Source organism: Manis javanica, chromosome 9, assembly GCF_040802235.1.
Source record: "Manis javanica isolate MJ-LG chromosome 9, MJ_LKY, whole genome shotgun sequence".
NCBI classification, from domain to species: Eukaryota; Metazoa; Chordata; class Mammalia; order Pholidota; family Manidae; genus Manis; species Manis javanica.
This window is the reverse complement of record NC_133164.1, coordinates 70,133,982-70,152,385: the sequence shown is the minus strand read 5'-3', so window position 1 is coordinate 70,152,385 and position 18,404 is coordinate 70,133,982. Positions and strand designations below refer to the sequence as shown.

The 18,404-nt window shown below is 41.8% G+C and overlaps 1 pseudogene; it reads right to left on the bottom strand.

The window, feature by feature from the left end:
• Positions 1 to 6,324: 6,324 nt before the first annotated feature.
• LOC108403599 (PAXIP1-associated glutamate-rich protein 1 pseudogene) lies at positions 6,325 to 7,163 on the bottom strand (annotated as a pseudogene).
• Between the last annotated feature and the right edge of the window lie 11,241 nt (positions 7,164 to 18,404).

The following is an 18,404-nucleotide window of genomic DNA, read 5'->3' as shown; positions in this document are numbered from 1 at the left end:
TGATTTTCAGAGCAGGATCTGTGTTATGTCAAACTGTGTCAGTGACTCTTTATGCTCTGCTGCACTGAAACCCATTAAACTTTGAATGCATATTTCACCCAAGCATGATTTTGTAATTTTACACATTGATTTGGAAAATAGTAGCTCACCGTAGCACACCTTGCTTCCCAGTACAACACATTTCATGTCATAGTGTGGAAGAATTGCCAGGCTTGTTTTCTATGACTGCTGTAACAAAACACCACCAAGTGGGTGGCCAAGCAACAGCAATGTACTGCCTCCAGAAGTCAGAATCCCGGGGCTTGGCAGGGCCGTACTCCCTCTGAAGTGCAGGGTGATCTTCTGGGGTTTGCTGGCAGTCGTGGGCAGTCATGCCTTACTGGTGCATCACTACAATCCTGCATCTTCATGTTTATTTCCCTCTGTGCGTGGTGTGTGAAACATGAAGTAAAATGGAGTCACTTGTATCAAGGGATTGTTAAGTGGAGCTGGAAGGCCATTAAGGAGGTGGGCCTTCTGCACATCCTCACCAGATGGAACCATGAACTTCTGAACTGGGCCAAATTGCTAATACCCCCAGGACCCTGCATAGAGGAATGCCTGCAGCCTGCCACAGGCTATGCTCCGTGGTGCTCAGTGGTGGCCCAGCGACCAGCTGTGTTTAGCCATGACTGGTTTCTTGCCACCAACACCAGTCAAAATTCTTTGTGAACAGGGTACACAAGCACTCCTGTTTTGCCTTGAAAAATCCCTGATCTTTGCCTCCTAGTGGGACATTGTTTGGGTTGCTGCCCAAATATGTGTACCCCAAATTGCAATTCTTTGATCCCAAATACATGCTTTTGCTTATTGTCTCTCAGAAATTGCAGGTTGACAGTCTTCACATCCAAATTTCCCCTTTTAAAGAGACCAGTCATATTACAGTCTACCTTAATGATGTCATTTTATCTTGATTGTTTCTGTAAAGATCCTTTTTCCAAATAAGGCCACATTCTGAGGTACTGGGGGTTAGGACTTCAACAGATTTTTTTTGAGGGGCACAATTCAAGCCATTGCAGTTGCAATTATTAACATGCCACTGAACTCAGTCCAAAGTCTACAGTAATTGTGAGGCTCACTGTGATGGGTACACGTTTTCCAAAATTCTAGTTTTTGCTTGGCAGCTTGCATTCTGTCATTGGCAACAAATCCTATCAGTTGTTTTCCTTGAAGTGACAGGCTTACTGTTCATGTTTGTGAAAATGTCTGCCAGGTACCTGTTTCAGTGTAGCCACAGTTGTCAGTCGCTCTTTCAAATAAAAATGGAGCTCTGTGAGAAAGTTGCTAGTTGTGCTTGCAGCTCAGTCACATTTCCATGTAATGTCCTTAGTGAGGAGCAGGCTTCTGGTTAAAAACCTATGTGATTTTTCAGACCTGACCATTGGCCACTACAAAGGCTTTATCTGCAGGCCTCCCCACACCATATTTGACGCACAGTCAGTGTGCTGTGGCCTCTGAGCAGTGTTGCAGTCAAGGACTGGGCTCCCACCCCCTTCCTTGTCTGGGTGCCTTCATTCCTAGGTCCTTTATCTGAGGTCTTGGGCAGAGGTCTTCCTCAGGTGCCTCTGCTTATGGGCGGTGAGGGGAAACGTAAAGACACTTCTCCCATCTCTGATTCAGTGCCAGTGTTTTCTGCTCCAAGCCTGGCCTTGAGCCCGCCTCCCAACCTGAGCCCGTAAAACTGCCAGAGCCTCTCATCTGTCTCTCATCAGTAAGAGACCCTGTGCAGATTCACCTGACCCTCGACTGGTGCGCCCTTCCACGGGGGAAATGGACTGGGGGGTGGGCATGTTGCCAGTCTCAGCCTCGCCTGTGCCAGTGCAGTGAGTAAAGGCTTCCCTCTCCCTGCTGGCTTGTTGCCTCGGGAGGCACCTCTGACACTTGCGGCCCAGACATCTCGGTGCTCAGCTGTGTCCAGCTCAACCGAGCTCCTGACCCTCGCAGGGCATTTCCCTGTGACGACTGGTATCCTCTGGGTGTGCTACAGGCACATGTGGGTGATCCCCATTTAGTCATACAGACTCTAACAGCCATGTGCTCACTGGCTGGGTTTAATAATATTTTAATACATTTTACTAGGCAATCAGAGACATTCTGAAGTGAACCTGGCCTCTTTTTTTTTTTCATTTCATGTGCATGGAGTGAAGGACCCAGTGACTGCTGTAACGGCCTTGATTTGTTGAAGGCACCAGTAGTTTTACCAACCACTGCTTCTGTGTCATCAGTGTAAATTTCAGCACAGTGAGATGCAGACAACATTTTAGATTATTATGAAACTAGTTCAACTTAGAGGACTGCCTGAAACTGTTTCAGGGGCTCTCAGGGATTCCCCCACCACACCGTGAGAACTGCTGTGTGGTTATGTTCTCTGAGCTCAGCATCCTGCACCAAGCAGGGGGGTGTTTAGAAGCTGATGGAGGGATCTGAGGACTGGGGAGTCTAGGATCTTCACATCCTTCCTTTCTAACGTGTGGGAGTTTGTGAGACTAAGAAAGCATGTACGTGCTATTCAATCTCAGCTGCCAATGCTGAGTGTATTCAAGGGTGGTGCGCAAAATCCCTGAACCAAAACAGGATCTGATAAGGATCTGTTTTCCTTGAGCCAAAGCCAAACACATCCTTTGTCTGTGGACCAAGTTCATGTGCAGAGAGCACAGCCTCTGCCATGGGAGAGCGACTCTGGCAAATACATCCCACTGGCAAGTGAGAGATGCTGGTTTTCCAGAGATCATGGCAGAATCTCAGGTATCTCAAATCATAGCTTAGTGTTTCTACATGAAGTGTCTCTGACACAAAACCCTGGGGAAGCTGTGATGACAGTAGTAGCTAGTGACCTATAATAAATGTGTACCATAAATACAGACAAGGAATGGGAGGCATTTTTTGGTCTTGTATTAACATTTGCAAAACAAAAATAGAGTCTTCCCACTCTTTGCTTACAGTCCTCCGGGAGTGTTCAAGGTGATAATCACACCTGACTGAAAATGACTGAAATGACCACCTGCCCGGTTGGTCTCCCAGCTCACCTCTGTGGGCCCAGCCCTCCGTGTTCCGGCCACCAGAGCAGGTGGGCCACACGTTCTTCTGCATCCCTCCATGTGCATGGAGTGAAGGACCCATTACGCACCCTCTCCCTTCTGCCTGTGTGGCTTTCTCCCACCTCCCCAGACCTCCTCAACTGGCCAAGCTCCAGGTCATCCTTCAGTACTCAGCTCACACCCCCTGGAGGTCTTTCTTGGTGTCTGACATTTCGATTTTCACGTTCCAAGTGCTTGTGACCCCGGGGTGTTTTCCAGCACGAACAACCAATTTTCTGAACATACGAACACAAATGGTGTTTCCTGCCATTCAGTTTGGTCCTGACACTAATTACCTGGACTTAGCATCAGATCCAAGTTGAAGTGCTCATCCTTACAAGACTGCCCCCATTTCAGGTGTCAGTCATGGGCCTGGGCCACCTATCCTTCTGACTGACCAGCTATAAATTGGGGGTTTCCATGACTCCCTCATCAGTTTCAACAATTTTCTAAAACAGCTCACACTCTCAGGAAGGCATTTTCATACATTCCTGGTTTATCAGTGTCTCCAGTCCTCAAGGCCTTGGGGAAGCTGGCCAGCTGGATGGCACTACTGAAACCTGAAGTAAGTACATACTGCACCCTCCTATAGCCTACAGACATGACTCTGTATGATGATACCATTTTCCTAGTCTCTGTAATGGTAGTAAAGATGAGTACCAAGTTAAAAAACATCCAAGGGTAACAGCCACAGTGTACTTTTGACAAAGATTTGGATGATTTGTACAAAATAGTCATTTGTGCTTCATTATACCAAAGTTAGGAAGTCAAAAGTAGTATGGACTGTAAGAGTGTGTCTAAATAACATTAGTGGACAGTTTTCTCTTGAGTGAGGCCTGCTCACCTGCTTTGTTCCTTCAATATTTACTTATTCATTATCTATGTTCCAAATGGTGGTCCAGCCACCAGGATGTGTCTTGTGCCCCGGGAGGTCACTGTGTGGGTGGCTGAATGCGCATGAATTCGCTGTAGCATGCCATGTGTTGACTGCCATTATACTTACTCATGCTCTTCAGAATACATTGTTTGAGTCTCTGCTATGTGCTAGATACTGTCATAATATTAATGAATCATGGCTCTTGTGCTTGGAAGTTATGTGGTCTTTTTATGACTAGTCATCTTGGTTAAATTTCTTCTTTCTTTTTTATTAATAGCTTCAAATATAATTAAAAATTCACTGAAATGGTGAAGTCAAAGTACATAAGTAATAATGAGTTCAAAAGATGGGTGATACTTCATGAAGAGAAATTCTGGCCCTTCATATATTCTGTGAAGGAGAAAATGGTCTCACCGAAGAATTATTCAAATACTATTTAAAAGGAGACCACAGTCACATTGTCTATGAGTCCTAGAAAAAGAAAATTATTTTAATTTTTAGTGGGTTCTTTGAAATGTGAAAAAAGTGGTTAACTTTTTAAAATGACATATCATGCAATGGAGTTCAAAAGAGCTAGTTTGTCATCAGGAGAAATGTTTTATATTATTTCATTTTCCAATAGAGATTTTACCTTGCTGTGCACTAGGCATGAAAATATCTCAGCAGCACAAACAAAATTGGGGGTGACTTTGAATGGGCTGCGGAGATACTGCAGGAGCACGGCTGTGAGCTGCTATTTCCTTACAGAACAAAATACAAAGGAGCCTCATATCTTTTTGATGTACAAACTTGTTTCTGTCACCAAAAGAGAGTTCTGGTAGGAAAGTAATGGTTATTTTTTCTGCCAGTGAGAAAGGACAGCTTTAAAATAAAGTCGTAAAAGTCGGCTGATAGCTCAGAGGCTCGGGTGCGAGCGCCGTCTGTGGGCCTGGAACTGTCATGGGGGGCAGACAGCTGATGGTGTTCCCCACCTCAGACAGAGGAAGCATAGGGCATGCTCGTGTATGGAATATTTATTTTTAATTAAGTGAGTTAAAACCACTCTCAAGTTTGAAGCTGTAGGATTTGTGAGAATACTATATTCAGGAAAATAGTTTCCCAGAAATTTAGGAAAACATAACATTACTTCTGAGGGGACTATTGACACTCTGGAATGAACTGGCCCTACATGGGAGTTGTTAATGTGTGATTCAGTATTCCCACATTTATAAGTGATTTTTCATAGTTGTCATAATAAAAATCAGTGATCAAAAAGGAAAATAAAGATTTCATAGTTTTCTTTGAACATTTTGACCTACATGATTTCAGAAACCAAAGAATGAGTTGCTTCTCAATGCTTTTGGATTCATGCATGATACTGTGTTATTGTATTCACTTCTGCCTTCTTAGCTGCTCCAGTTCTATTGCTGCTGGGTATATTAACTGAAAAGATTAAAAACATAAATTATCATAACTAATAAAATGCTTCCATAGGCAATGTAAGAGAAGAAATTACATTTCTTTGGGAATATGGTTCATACTGACCACAGTAATTACTACTCTGATCATTTCCTTGGATGGACATATATTTTGTAACAGAGGAAAGTAGAAATTTTGAAGGTCTTTAACCTAACCCACTACTTAATTATTCATTAACATCATGATGGCTTAATATGTTTTTCTTTTTCCATTTATTTGAATCAGATCTAAATGAGTTATATTTGGTGATTGGCTGACGTGTCTCTCTGGACTTCCCCGTAGTCTGAATTGTGCATACTGTTTCCTTGTGGAACTGTTTAACGGGCTACTGTGTTCTCAGTTTCCTGTACATTAAAGTTAGCTCTAGAGGCTTGATCAGATTCAGGGTGACTGCCTTGGCAAGATGGTGAATTCTTTGATCAGGAAGCACTCACTGTCTGGCTGTCTCTCTTTTATGATGGCAATAACCACTGATACTTAGTGCCTACCTCTAGTTGGGGTTTGGAGAACGGTCACTTTCCAAAACTAGTGAACTCTCATTTTCTTCTGGTCATTTTTTATTTGGGAGGCTTTTATAAAGATTTGTTCTCTTCAGCTCTTATTTGGTTTTACTCATTGCTCTATTTCATGTAGGAAACACAGGATAAATGCTTACTATGTTCCCTTTATCTAACAGTATTCAAGATGATGAGTTGATTCTTTTTTGTTCTCCAAAAGGGGCCAGTTACATTTTACTTTTATGACCTTTATAAACTCATATGTCTGAAGAGGGGCAAGTATTTTTTTTTTAAAGAGAACTTTACATTTTTTATTTTAGATTCAGAAAATTCAAACAGATGTTCCACAGCACACACACACACACATACCCTCTTTCTGGCAAGGTACTGTGTTGGGAGCTTGGAGTTTCTCTCCTCTTCCCAGGTTTCTCAGTGCCCTGGATTAGGGAGGGCAGGACAAGGCCCAGGGACATGCTCTGCATCTTAAGGGTTAGGGCAGCAGCAGTCAGTATTTCCGCTGCCAGGGGAAGAGAGTACTCCCTGAGGACCGGAGTTGGGAGCTGCTGGGGCTGGGATCTCTGAGTCCAGGCTGAAGAGGTCCCTCCCAGTGCGAAGGATCTGCTCCTCCAGCTTCTTGTGTCGCTTCATGTCTGAGAGGACCTTGTCTAGGAGGGCTTCCCATTTCTGGCTCCTGGATGAGCTTCCTGGGGTGTGTCTCCGGTCAATCAGAGAGTCCTTTGGTGTCAATGGCTCATTGTCAAAGTCAAATTCTGTGGGCATGTGCGGTTTTTCCTCTTCCTCCTCTTTGGCCTCTGGCTCCTCATCGGATCTCTCCTCTTCGCTCTGCGCATCAGATGTGGGTGGTCAGCGGGGCAGGATCTAGCCTGAAGCTCCAGGGTACCATGGGCAGCCAACAGCTCATACAGTCTCTGGATTCCGGAGGGGGTGGCATCCGGGGCTGCCCATCCGCGGGCAGCTCCATCTCCTCATCGTTGCAGAGCACACACCAGTCCTTGGATTCTCCCTTGGCTTGTTCTTCCCCCTCAGCTCTGGCGACTTCTCCCTGCACCTCCTTGACCCCAGACCCCTCAGGCTCAGCCTCTTTCCCGCCACCTCCCCCTTCGTCCTCGCATTATTGGCCGAAGCAGAAGGGCTTCTGGTATCCACCACAGCTAGAGCTTGGAGGCCAGAGGTCACTTGCCCCTCTTTAGACATACTTCGTTCTTAATCCATAGTTTATTATCATTTTTGAAGCTAAAATGACAAAATAGCCCATTTTTGGCCAGTTTGCACCTCATTAAGTTGACTCCTAAGTTCTGTTGACATGACTTTACTAGTCATTGATGGTTTCCTTGCTGTCTGATCCTACAAGATATTTCAGATTTATTTTATACATTGTCTACTGTGGAGGGAATCAGCCATTTAACTATGAATTTCTGTTTCCTTCTAGTGGGAAATGTATTTTAGAGACCACAATCTGGTTGCCAAGGATGCACATTGCTACTTGGTTCCTCATTGTTTTCAAATGGTTTTCAGGGGATATACAGTGAAGAAATACATATACCCCACATATATAACATGTAAGCATAAATAGATATTAATACAAACATCTATGTATGTATTATCATGAATTCTATTGACACCTCTAATTCAAATTCAGGACTATACATTCTGTTGTTGGCATTGTTTGGTGTGTGTGTAGGTTTTTTTGCCTCTATGTATACCTCTTTTGCCCCCATCTACACCTCTTTTGCCTCTCACAATAAGGATAAAGAATCCTGATGTGATGTAAATTTGTGCAGCCTCTATAGAAAATAGTATGGATGTTCCTCAAAAAATTAAAAATAGAAATACCATATGGACCCATTAATTCCACTTCTGGGTATTTACCCAAAGAAAATGAAACAACTACTTCAACAAAATATATGCACCCCTGTGTTTATTGCAGCATGATTTACAATAGTTAAGATAGGGAAGCAACCTCAGTGTTCATCAGTAGATGAACGGATAAAGATTTGGTACATATACACAAGGATACTACTCAACTATGAAAGAGAAAGAAATCCTGCCATTTTTTACTACACGGATGGGCCTAGAGGGTATTGTGCTCAGTGAAATAAGTTAGAGCAAGACAAATACCATATGATTCCACTTAAATGTGGAATCTAAAAAGAGCAAAACAATAAACAAAATAGAAATAGACTTACTCTTAAATATGGAGAACAAGCTGGTGGGTGCCATTGGGGAGGAGGCTAGGGAGAGGGGCCAAACTGGGGAAGGGGATAATAGGCACAAACAGCAGTTATGAACCAAAGAAGTCCCTGGAGTGACAAGCGTGCGTGGAGCACAGTCAGTAACATCACAACAGCTCTGTGGGGACAGACGGTGACCGCACTCGCTGCAGGGAGCGTCGCAGATGCATGATCGGGGATCACCATGCTGAACACCTGAGATCAGCATCACATGAAAGGATGGAAAGAATATTTAGATTGGTGTAGAATTCCACTGCCATCCCCTGGCCTCTTCTTCACAGGGGCAGCCTTGGAGAAGGAGATGCAACAGGTAGAAGTCCCTGATTGGTCTGGGGATCTGGCTTCTGAGGAGGGGCAATACTGCAGCCCTAATGCCAGCAGAGAGAGGTGGTGAGGACCAGAGGCGGAGTGCCCCGCCAAGCCTTTCAGCTCTCGTGGGGCATTACGGAGATCCAGGAGTCCCACTGTACCCACGTGCAGTGGGAAGACAGCTGGGAATCAAGAGCCACTTGCCTCTCGGGTTCCTCTAACTGATCGTGGAGGGTTAGTGATAAGCGAAGAGAAAGGGACTGAATTATCAAGAAAGACTGTCAAGTGCTAGCCTCCAGCCCAATGACCATTATACATTATCTGTGAAGAGAAAACAGAAGTTCTTAAGCAGGTCACCAGCAGAGCAAGTTGGGAGCGCCCACCACAGGGAAGACAGTCCTCCCATCAGCCTGCAGGAGGGGGTGGCACTGGGGCCACATGCCCCGAACTGTGAGGAGGCCGTATATCACTCTGGTGGCAAGAGGGGGAGAAAGGTAATGGCTGAGGATTCTCAAAGAGTTCGTAAGTCTGCAATCCTTCATAAGGCCCTTCCTTGAAGTTGGTGCTCACCAGGTGTGCCCCAGTGCTTTGTCTCCTCAGCAGTAAACTCCTGAGGCCCATCTCACCATTTCTGACTAATGACACCTAAGACTCTCTAGACCAGACACACCCCTTTTAAACTCAGACATGTAACCCTCAGCCTGTCCAAAAGCAAACTCATCTTTGCCTCTAAATCTGTTCCTTATTTCGGTGAATGCCAGCCCCTCGTCCCTAGGTGCACAGACTTGTGTTACGTCCTCTCATTCCATGTCAGCAGTCAGCTCCACTCCTAACACATTCATATGCCCCTGCTCTTATCTACCCTGTTGGCCACTGTCTCAGTTTGGGCCAGATCTAAAATCGTGTCTCAGCTACAACATTACATGGTCACATGGTTTTGTTGTCTTATTCCTTGCTTCCCCCCACCGTGTTCCCTGAACCTCATTCAGAGTGGTATTTGCAAATTTGGTTCTGAATAAGTTACTTGCAACTTAAAACATTCTCCATTTTCAACAACTCTCATTGCTTTGAGGACAAACTTTATATCTTTTAGTTTCAGAATCCCTTGGTTTTCTCAGATGCTATTTCAGTCACCTGCAGCATTCTGACCACCCTTCCCCACACTTGCGGTGATGCTGTGGCTCCCCACCTCTGAGGCATGTTTGATGTCTCCCATGTAACTTTTTTTCTTTTTTTTTACATTATGTACTTCCTTATTTGAAAACATTGATTTGATGAGCATTCTGGATGGAGAGTCTGGGAGATAAAGGTCTAGATACAGTTACAGGTAGAGATACATATACAGATAGAAATATAGATTACAGATATAGATATGGATGCAGATATGTAGTTATGGAGACAGATACAGATACAGATATATAGTTAGAGACATGCAGGTACAGATATAGATTTATAGTTATAGATCCAGATATTGATATAGATATATAGGTATACAGATATAGTTATAAAGTTATAGTTACATATACTGATATAGATAGATAAAAATACAGATTAGAGATACAGATATAGATATATAGATATACACACAGATACAGATATAGATATATAGTTATAGACTCAGATATGGATATAGATATATAGGTATATAGATATAGTTATAAAGTTATAGATACATATATTGATATAGATGCAGATACAGATAGAAATGTAGATTAGAGACACAGATACATATACAGATATATAGTTAGAGATACAGATATAGGTATTTAGATATACACACAGATATAGATACAGTTTTCCTAAATGATAAAAAACTGGAAAAAGAATTAGCCCTTATCTTGGTTAATGGCACCACCAATCATCCTGAAATCAAATCAGAAACTAAGGTCTTCTCCACCTTTCACCCTTACATTGAGTTCACTACAAAGCTTTGTTAATCCTCCAAACATTCCCTTCCATCCCCTCATGATGGTTCCAGCTCAGACCTCACCATTTCAGCACAGGCCGTTTAACAGCTCCCTTTGCTTCTAGCTTTGCTCTTCAAAACTAACAAAACTGGAAATCTAATAGTATCACTATATAATTGAAAACTTCCCTGCTTCCCTCACTGTCCGTCACCGATAGTGTACGTGCACATTATCCAGGAAGGAAGACACCATCATTTCATTTTGCTTGCCTCGTGTCTCACTTCTTCAAGACTCTTCTCCAGTCACACTAAACCAGGACATGCCACATTTTCTGTAAAAAGCCAGACAGTAAATATTTTAGGCTTTGTGGACCAATGGTCTTTCTCACAACTATTCAGCTCTGTCATTTTAGCACAAAAGCAACCATAGATAGTACACAAAGGAATGGGTTTGGACATGTTCCCATAAAACTTTATTTATGAACATCAAAATGTCAATTTCATAAAATTGTCATGTATGCTATGAAATATTATTTTTCTTTCTCTGTTTCCTCCCAAACATTAAAAAATGTAAAAAAACGACAGAAGTGGAGCCAAAATGGTGGCGTGAGTAGAGCAGTGGAAATCTCCTCCCAAAACCATACATATTTTTGAAAATACAACAAATACAACTATTTCTAAAAGAGAGACCAGAAGACACAGGACAACAGCCAAACTACATCTACACCTGTGAGAAACCAGTGCCTAGCGAAGGGGGTAAGATACAAGCTGCGACCTGGCGGGACACGAGGGATCCCCTCACCCCAGCTCCCTGGCAGGAGGAGAGGAGTCAGAGCAGGGAGGGAGAGGGAGCCCAGGACTGCTAAACACCCAGCCCCAGCCATCTGCACCAGAGTGCAGACACACAGTGCGTGGGGTGCTGGGTACTAGAGAAACAGGACAGTAAAACCTGTGAGTAGGTCCCCGCAGCTGGCACCCCTGGGAAAAAAGAAAAGCAAGTGCCCTTTGAAAATATTAAAGGGACAGAAGCCTCACAGCTGGATGGAAGCACCCTGGTGCAATCAGCCCAGTAATTGGGAACCTGTGGAGCTCTGGGTGCCCCACCCCCCAGGGCGGCAGAACATTTCGGAGGCCACACATGGTGATAAACAGCCTCCCACCCGTTCCCCCTCTGGCGCAACTCCGCCATAGCGCCAGTGGCCACGCCCACAGCAACTGGGCAGAGCTACTTCCACAGCGGTCGGGCAGGAACCAGACACCCTGTCTGCGTGCACCTGTCCAGCACAAGCTGCTAGGGGTCGCTGTTCTCACAGGAGAGGAAGGCCACAATTAGCAAGAAGGTATGATTTCCCAGCCAACACATGCAGCAGTTTCCCACAACTACCTCTGTCACCATGAAAAGGCTGAAGAATTTGAGCCAGACCAAAATCACAGAGACAACCCCTGAGAAGGAGAGAGACCTCATCAATCTTCCTGAAAAAGAATTCAAAATACAGGTCACAACCATGCTGATGGATCTTCAGAGAAATATGCAAGAGCTAAGGGAAGAAGTCCGGAAGGAGATTGCAAAAATGAAACAGTCTCTGGAAGGACTTAAGAGCAGACTGGATAAGGTGCAAGAGGCCGTTAATGGAATAGAACTCAGAGAAGAGGAACACAGAGAAGCTGATGCAGAGAGAAATAAAAGGATCTCCAGAAATGAAACAATATTAAGAGAACTGTGTGACCAATCCAAAAGGAACAATATCTGCATTGTATGGGTACCAGAAGAAGAAGAAGAGAGAAAAAGGGATAGAAAGTGTATTTGAAGAAATAATTGCTGAAAAGTTCCCCAAACTGGGGGAGGAAATAATTGCTCAGACTATGGAAGTACACAGAACTCCCAAAAGAAGGGACCCAAGGAGGACAACACCAAGACTCATAATAATTAAAATGGCAAAGATCAAGGACAAGGACAGAGTTTTAAAGGCAGCCAGAGAGAGGAAAAAGCTCACCTACAAAGGAAAACCCATCAGGCTATCATCACAATTCTCAACAGAAACCTTACACACCAGAAGAGAATGGCATGATATATTTAATGCAATAAAACAGAAGGGCATTGAAGCAAGAATACTGTGTCCAGCACGATTATCATTTATATATGAAGGAGGGATGAAACAATTACCAAACAAGCAAAAGTTAAGGGAATTTGGCTCCCACAAACCACATCCACAGGGTATTTTAGAGGGACTGCTCTAGATGGGAGCACTCCTAAGACTAAATAGATTTTACCAGAGAAAATAAAAACACAGCAAAAAAAAAACAGACCAACAAAATACTAACTAAAGGCAAAAAATAAAATCAACTACCCACAAAAGCAGTCAAAGGAAACACAAAAGAGCACAGAATAAAACAATGAACACATAAAGAATGGAGGAGGAGGAATAAGAAGGGAGAGAAATAACGAATCACCAGATCATGCTTATAACAGCTCAATAAGCAAGTTAATTTAGACAGTAAGATACTAAATAAGCTAACCTTGAATCTTTGGTGACCACTAAACTAAAGCCTGCAATGGCAATAAGTACATATCTTTCAATAATCACTCTAAATTTAAATGGACTGAAAGCACCAAACAAAAGACACAGAGTAATAGAATGGATAAAAAAGCAAGACCCATGTATATGCTGCCTAAAAGAGACTCACTTCAAACCCAAAGACATGCACAGACTAAAAGTCAAGGGATGGAAAAAGATGTTTCATGTATACAACAGGGAGAGAAAAACAGGTGTTGCAGTACTAGTATCAGACAAAATAGACTTCAAAACAAAGAAAGTAACAAGAGATAAAGAAGGACATTACATAATGAGAAAGGGCTCTCAGTCCAACAAGAGGATATAACCATTATAAATACGTATGCACCCAACACAGGAGTACCAGCATATGTGAAACAAATACTAATGGAAAAAAAGGAGGAAATAGAATGCAATGCATTCATTTTAGGAGACTTCAACACACCACTCACTCCAAAGGACAGATTCACCAGACAGAAAGTAAGTAAGGACACAGAGGCGCTGAACAACACACTAGAACAGATGGACCTAATAGACATCTATAGAACTCTACATACAAAAACAACAGGATTCACATTCTTCTCAAGTGCACATGGAACATTCTCCAGAATAGGCCACATACTAGGCCAGAAAAAGAGTCTCAGAAAATTCAAAAAGATTGAAATCCTACCAACCAACTTCTCAGACTACAAAGGTATAAAACTAGAAATAAATTGTACAAAGAAAGCAAAAAGGCTCACAAACACATGAAGGCTTAACAACATGCTCCTAAATAATCAATGAATCAATGACCAAATTAAAATAGAGATCAAGGAATATAGCGAAACAAATGACAACAACAACACAAAGCCCCAACTTCTGTGGGATGCAGTGAAAGCAGTCATAAGAGTAAAGTATATAGCAATCCAGGCATACTTAAAGAATGAAGAACAATCCCAAGTGAATAGTCTATAGTCACAATTATCCAAATTGGAAAAAGAAGAACAAATGAGGCCTGAAGTCAGCAGAAGGAGGGACATAACAAAGATCAGAGAAGAAATAAATAAAATTAAGAAGAATAAAACAATAGAAAAAATCAATGAAACGAAGAGCTGGTTCTTTGAGAAAATAAAAAAAATAGATAAGCCTCTAGCCAAACTTAGTAAGAGAAAAAGAGAGTCAGCACACATCAACAGAATCAGAAATGAGAAATTAAAAATCACGATGGACCCCACAGAAATACAAAGAATTACTAGAGACTACTATGAAAACCTATATGCCAACAAGCTGGAAAACCTAGAAGAAATGGACAACTTCCTAGAAAAATACAACCTTCGAAGACTAACCAAGGAAGAAACACAAAAGTTAAACAAACGAACTACGAGCAAAGAAATTGAACCGGTAGTCAAAAAACTACCCAAGAACAAAACCCCAAGGCCAGATGGATTTACCTCAGAATTTTATCAGACATACAGAGAAGACATAATACCCATTCTCCTTAAAGTTTTCCAAAAAATAGAAGAGGAGGGAATACTCCCAAACTCATTCTATGAAGCCAACATCACCCTAATTCCAAAATCAGGCAAAGACCCCACCAAAAAAGAAAACATAGATGCATGTAGATGCAAAAATACTCAACAAAATATTAGCAAACTGAATTCAAAAATACATCAAGAGGATCATACACCATGACCAAGTGGGATTCATCCTAGGGATGCAAGGATGGTACAACATTCAAAGATCCATCAACATCATCCACCACATAAACAAAAAGAAGGACAAAAACCACATGATCATCTCCATAGATGCTGAAAAAGCATTCAACAAAATTCAACATCCATTCATGATAAAAACTCTCAACAAAATAGGCATAGAGGGCAAGTACCTCAACATAACAAAGGCCATATATGATAAACCCACAGCCAACATCATACTGAACAGCGAGAAGTTGAAAGCTTTTCCTCTGAGATCGGAAACAAGACAGGGATGCCCAATCTCCCCATTGTTATTCAACATAGTACTGGAGGTCCTAACCACGGCAATTAGACAAAACAAAGAAATACAAGGAATCCAGATTGGTAAAGAAGAAGTTAAACTATCACTATTTCCAGATGACATGATATTGTACATGAAAAACCCTAAAGACTCCACTCCAAAACTACTAGAACTGATATTGGAATACAGCAAAGTTGCAGGATACAAAATTAACACACAGAAATCTGTGTGTTATACACTAACAATAAACTAATAGAAAGAGAAATCAGGAAAACAATTCCATTCACAGTAGCATCAAAAAGAGTAAAATATCTAGGAATAAACCTAACCAAGGAAGTCGAAGACCTATAACCTGAAAACTATAAGACACTCTTGAGAGAAATTAAAGAGGACACTAACAAATGGAAACTCATCCCATGCTCCTGGCTAGGAAGAATTAATATCATCAAAATGGCCATCCTGCCCAAAGCAAAAGCAATATACAGATTTGATGCAATCCCTATCAAATTACCAACAGCATTCTTCAATGAACTGGAACAAATAGTTCAAAAATTCATGTGTAAACACCAAAAACCACGAAAAGCCAAGGCAATCCTGAGAAAGAAGAACAAAGCTGGGGGGGATCTCACTCCCCAGTTTCAAGCTCTACTACAAAGCCACAGTAATCAAGACAATTTGGTACTGGCACACGAACAGAGCAACAGACCAGTGGAACAGATTAGAGACTCCAAACATTAACCCAAACATATATGGTCAATTAATATTTGATAAAGGAGCCATGGACATACAATGGGGAAATGACAGCCTCTTCAACAGAACAGCTATATGTAAGAGAATGAAACTGGATCACTGTCTAACCCCTTACACAAAAGTAAATTCAAAATGGATCAAAGACCTGAATGTAAGTCATGAAACCATAAAACTCTTAGAAAAACATAGGCAAAAATCTCTTGGACATAAACATGAGCGACCTCTTAATGAACATATTTCCCTGGGCAAGGGAAAGAAAAACTAAAATGAACAAGTGGGAATACATCAAGCTGAAAAGCTTCTCTACAGCAAAGGGCACCATCAATAGAATGAAAAGGTACCTACAGTATGGGAGAATATATTCGTGAATGACAGATCTGATACAGGGTTGACATCCAAAATTTATAAAGAGCTCACACACCTCAACAAACAAAAAGCAAATAATCCAATTAAAAAATGGGCAGAGGAACTGAACAGTAGTTCTCCAAAGAAGAAATTCAGATGGCCAACACACACATCTAAAGATGCTCCACATTGCTAGTTATCAGAGAAATTCAAATTAAAACCACAGTGAGATATCAACTCACACCATTAAGGATGGCTACCATCCAAAATCTAACAACAACAATTGTTGGCGAAGTTGCAGAGAAAGGGGCACCCTCCTACACTGCTGGTGGGAATGTAAATTATTTCAACCACTATGGAAAGCAGTATGGAGGTTCCTCATAAAGCTCAAAATAGAAATACCATTTGACCCAGGAATTCCACTTTTAGGAATTTACCCTAAGAATGCAGCAGCCTAGTTTGGAAGAGACAGATGCAGCCCTATGTTTATTGCAGCACTACAATAACCAAGAAATGGAAGCAACCTAAGTGTCCATCAGTAGATGAATGCATAAAGAAGAGGTGGTACATATACACAATGGAATATTATTCAGCCATAAGAAGAAAATAAATCCTACCATTTGCAACAACATGGATGGAGCTAGAGGGTATTATGCTCAGTGAAATAAGCCAGGCAGAGAGAGACAAGTACCAAATGATTTCACTCATATGTGGATATAAGAACAAAGAAAAACAGAAGGAACAAAACAGCAACAGAATCACAGAACCCAAGAATGGACTAACAGTTACCAAAGGGAAAGGGACTGGGGAGAATGGGTGGTAAGGGAGGGATAAGGGTAGGGAAAAAGAAAGGAAGCCTTATGATTAGCATGTATAATGTTGGGGAGGCATGGGAAGGGCTGTGCAACACAGAGAAGACAAGTAGTGAGTCTACAGCATCTTACTACGCAGATGGACAGTGACTGTAATGGGGTTTGTGGGGGGGACTTGGTGAAGAGGAGAGCCTAGTAAACAAGGTTCTTCATGTAATTGCAGATTAATGGTAACAACAACAAGAACAAAAATGTAAAAAGCTTTCTTATATCACGCCCTGCATGAAAACAGGTGGAGAGCCAGAGCTGGCCCCTGGTTGGAGTTTGCTGACCTTGCACTAAGCGCTCTAAGAGCACTGAACGGGCCATCAGGTTTCAGGAACGTTTTCTTTGCCTCAGGGGCCCTGTTGTTTAGAGTGGAGAGCTTTAACCCAAGTGGAACTTAAGTAGATGTTAAGCTTCATCTTCGTGTCCTGTGTGGTGTTTGCTAACCCTTTCACCCCAAGCTAGGGAAGGTTGATCACAGCTTTTCTTATGTTCTTGAAGTATCTCGTACTTCTACAATAGTACTTCTTATGCTTTATTGCAACTATTTGTTTAATGATATGTCTCCACCCCTCATGGAGGGTAATGGATTATGTTTTTTCTGTTTTTGAATTTCTGACTCCTTGGCACATTAAGCCACTTAACATTCTTGTTTTATGGGGTCATGAAGGAAAAGGACAGCTGGGATACTAAGTCTTATTTTATAGATAATCATCTTCTGAGCAGAAAACCTTCAGTTTGTACAGGAAAGAATTTGGTTGGGAGTAGGAAACAACCCAAATGAGAGATGAAGCTAGTGACTGGGTGAGTGGCATCTGAAATAAAATTGCCTAGAATGTGCATTAAATATGCATTCCCTTTAAACTACAGAGGAACACTCTTTGGAAGTTAAAGTAAAACCAAAGTTCTCTTCCATTTTGCAAATTTTAACAAGTTATGTCTCCTTATGTCTTGCCTTTTCTTGCATTAATGTTTCATCAAAGACTCATGGTCAGTTTATGTCGGTAACAGAAATAAGAAAGTAAAAACAACCTCTTTGGTCTAAGGTTAAATTTTCATGTTATCAAGTTAGAAAAGTCATTCCTCACTTTATAAATTGAGCTTACTTTAAATGAAATTGACAGGTGGATAAAGGTCTAGAGACTTTCTGTGTAACTTTTTAATTGAGATGTTTCTCAATATATAATTTGGAGTATAATAGAAGTAACTATGTATGGAATTTTACAGCCTGTCAAGCAGACTGCCACACAAACATTTAAAGCCATGTATGTTTAAGGTAGATACTTGCTATACTTGTAAGGAGAGGGCCCCAGTTAAATGCATGCCAACCCCTTGAAGTTATTCACTGATGAGTAAAACATTGGTGATGACTTATTTCTTATTAACTACATGTATAATTTGGCAGATAAATTTTATCAAAGTTTATCCTTTTCTTTCCCCCAAAATTTTAGTAGCAGGAAGTTTTCAGAAATAAATGGACTTTGAGAGTGAAGACAGAGGTCACTGGGACC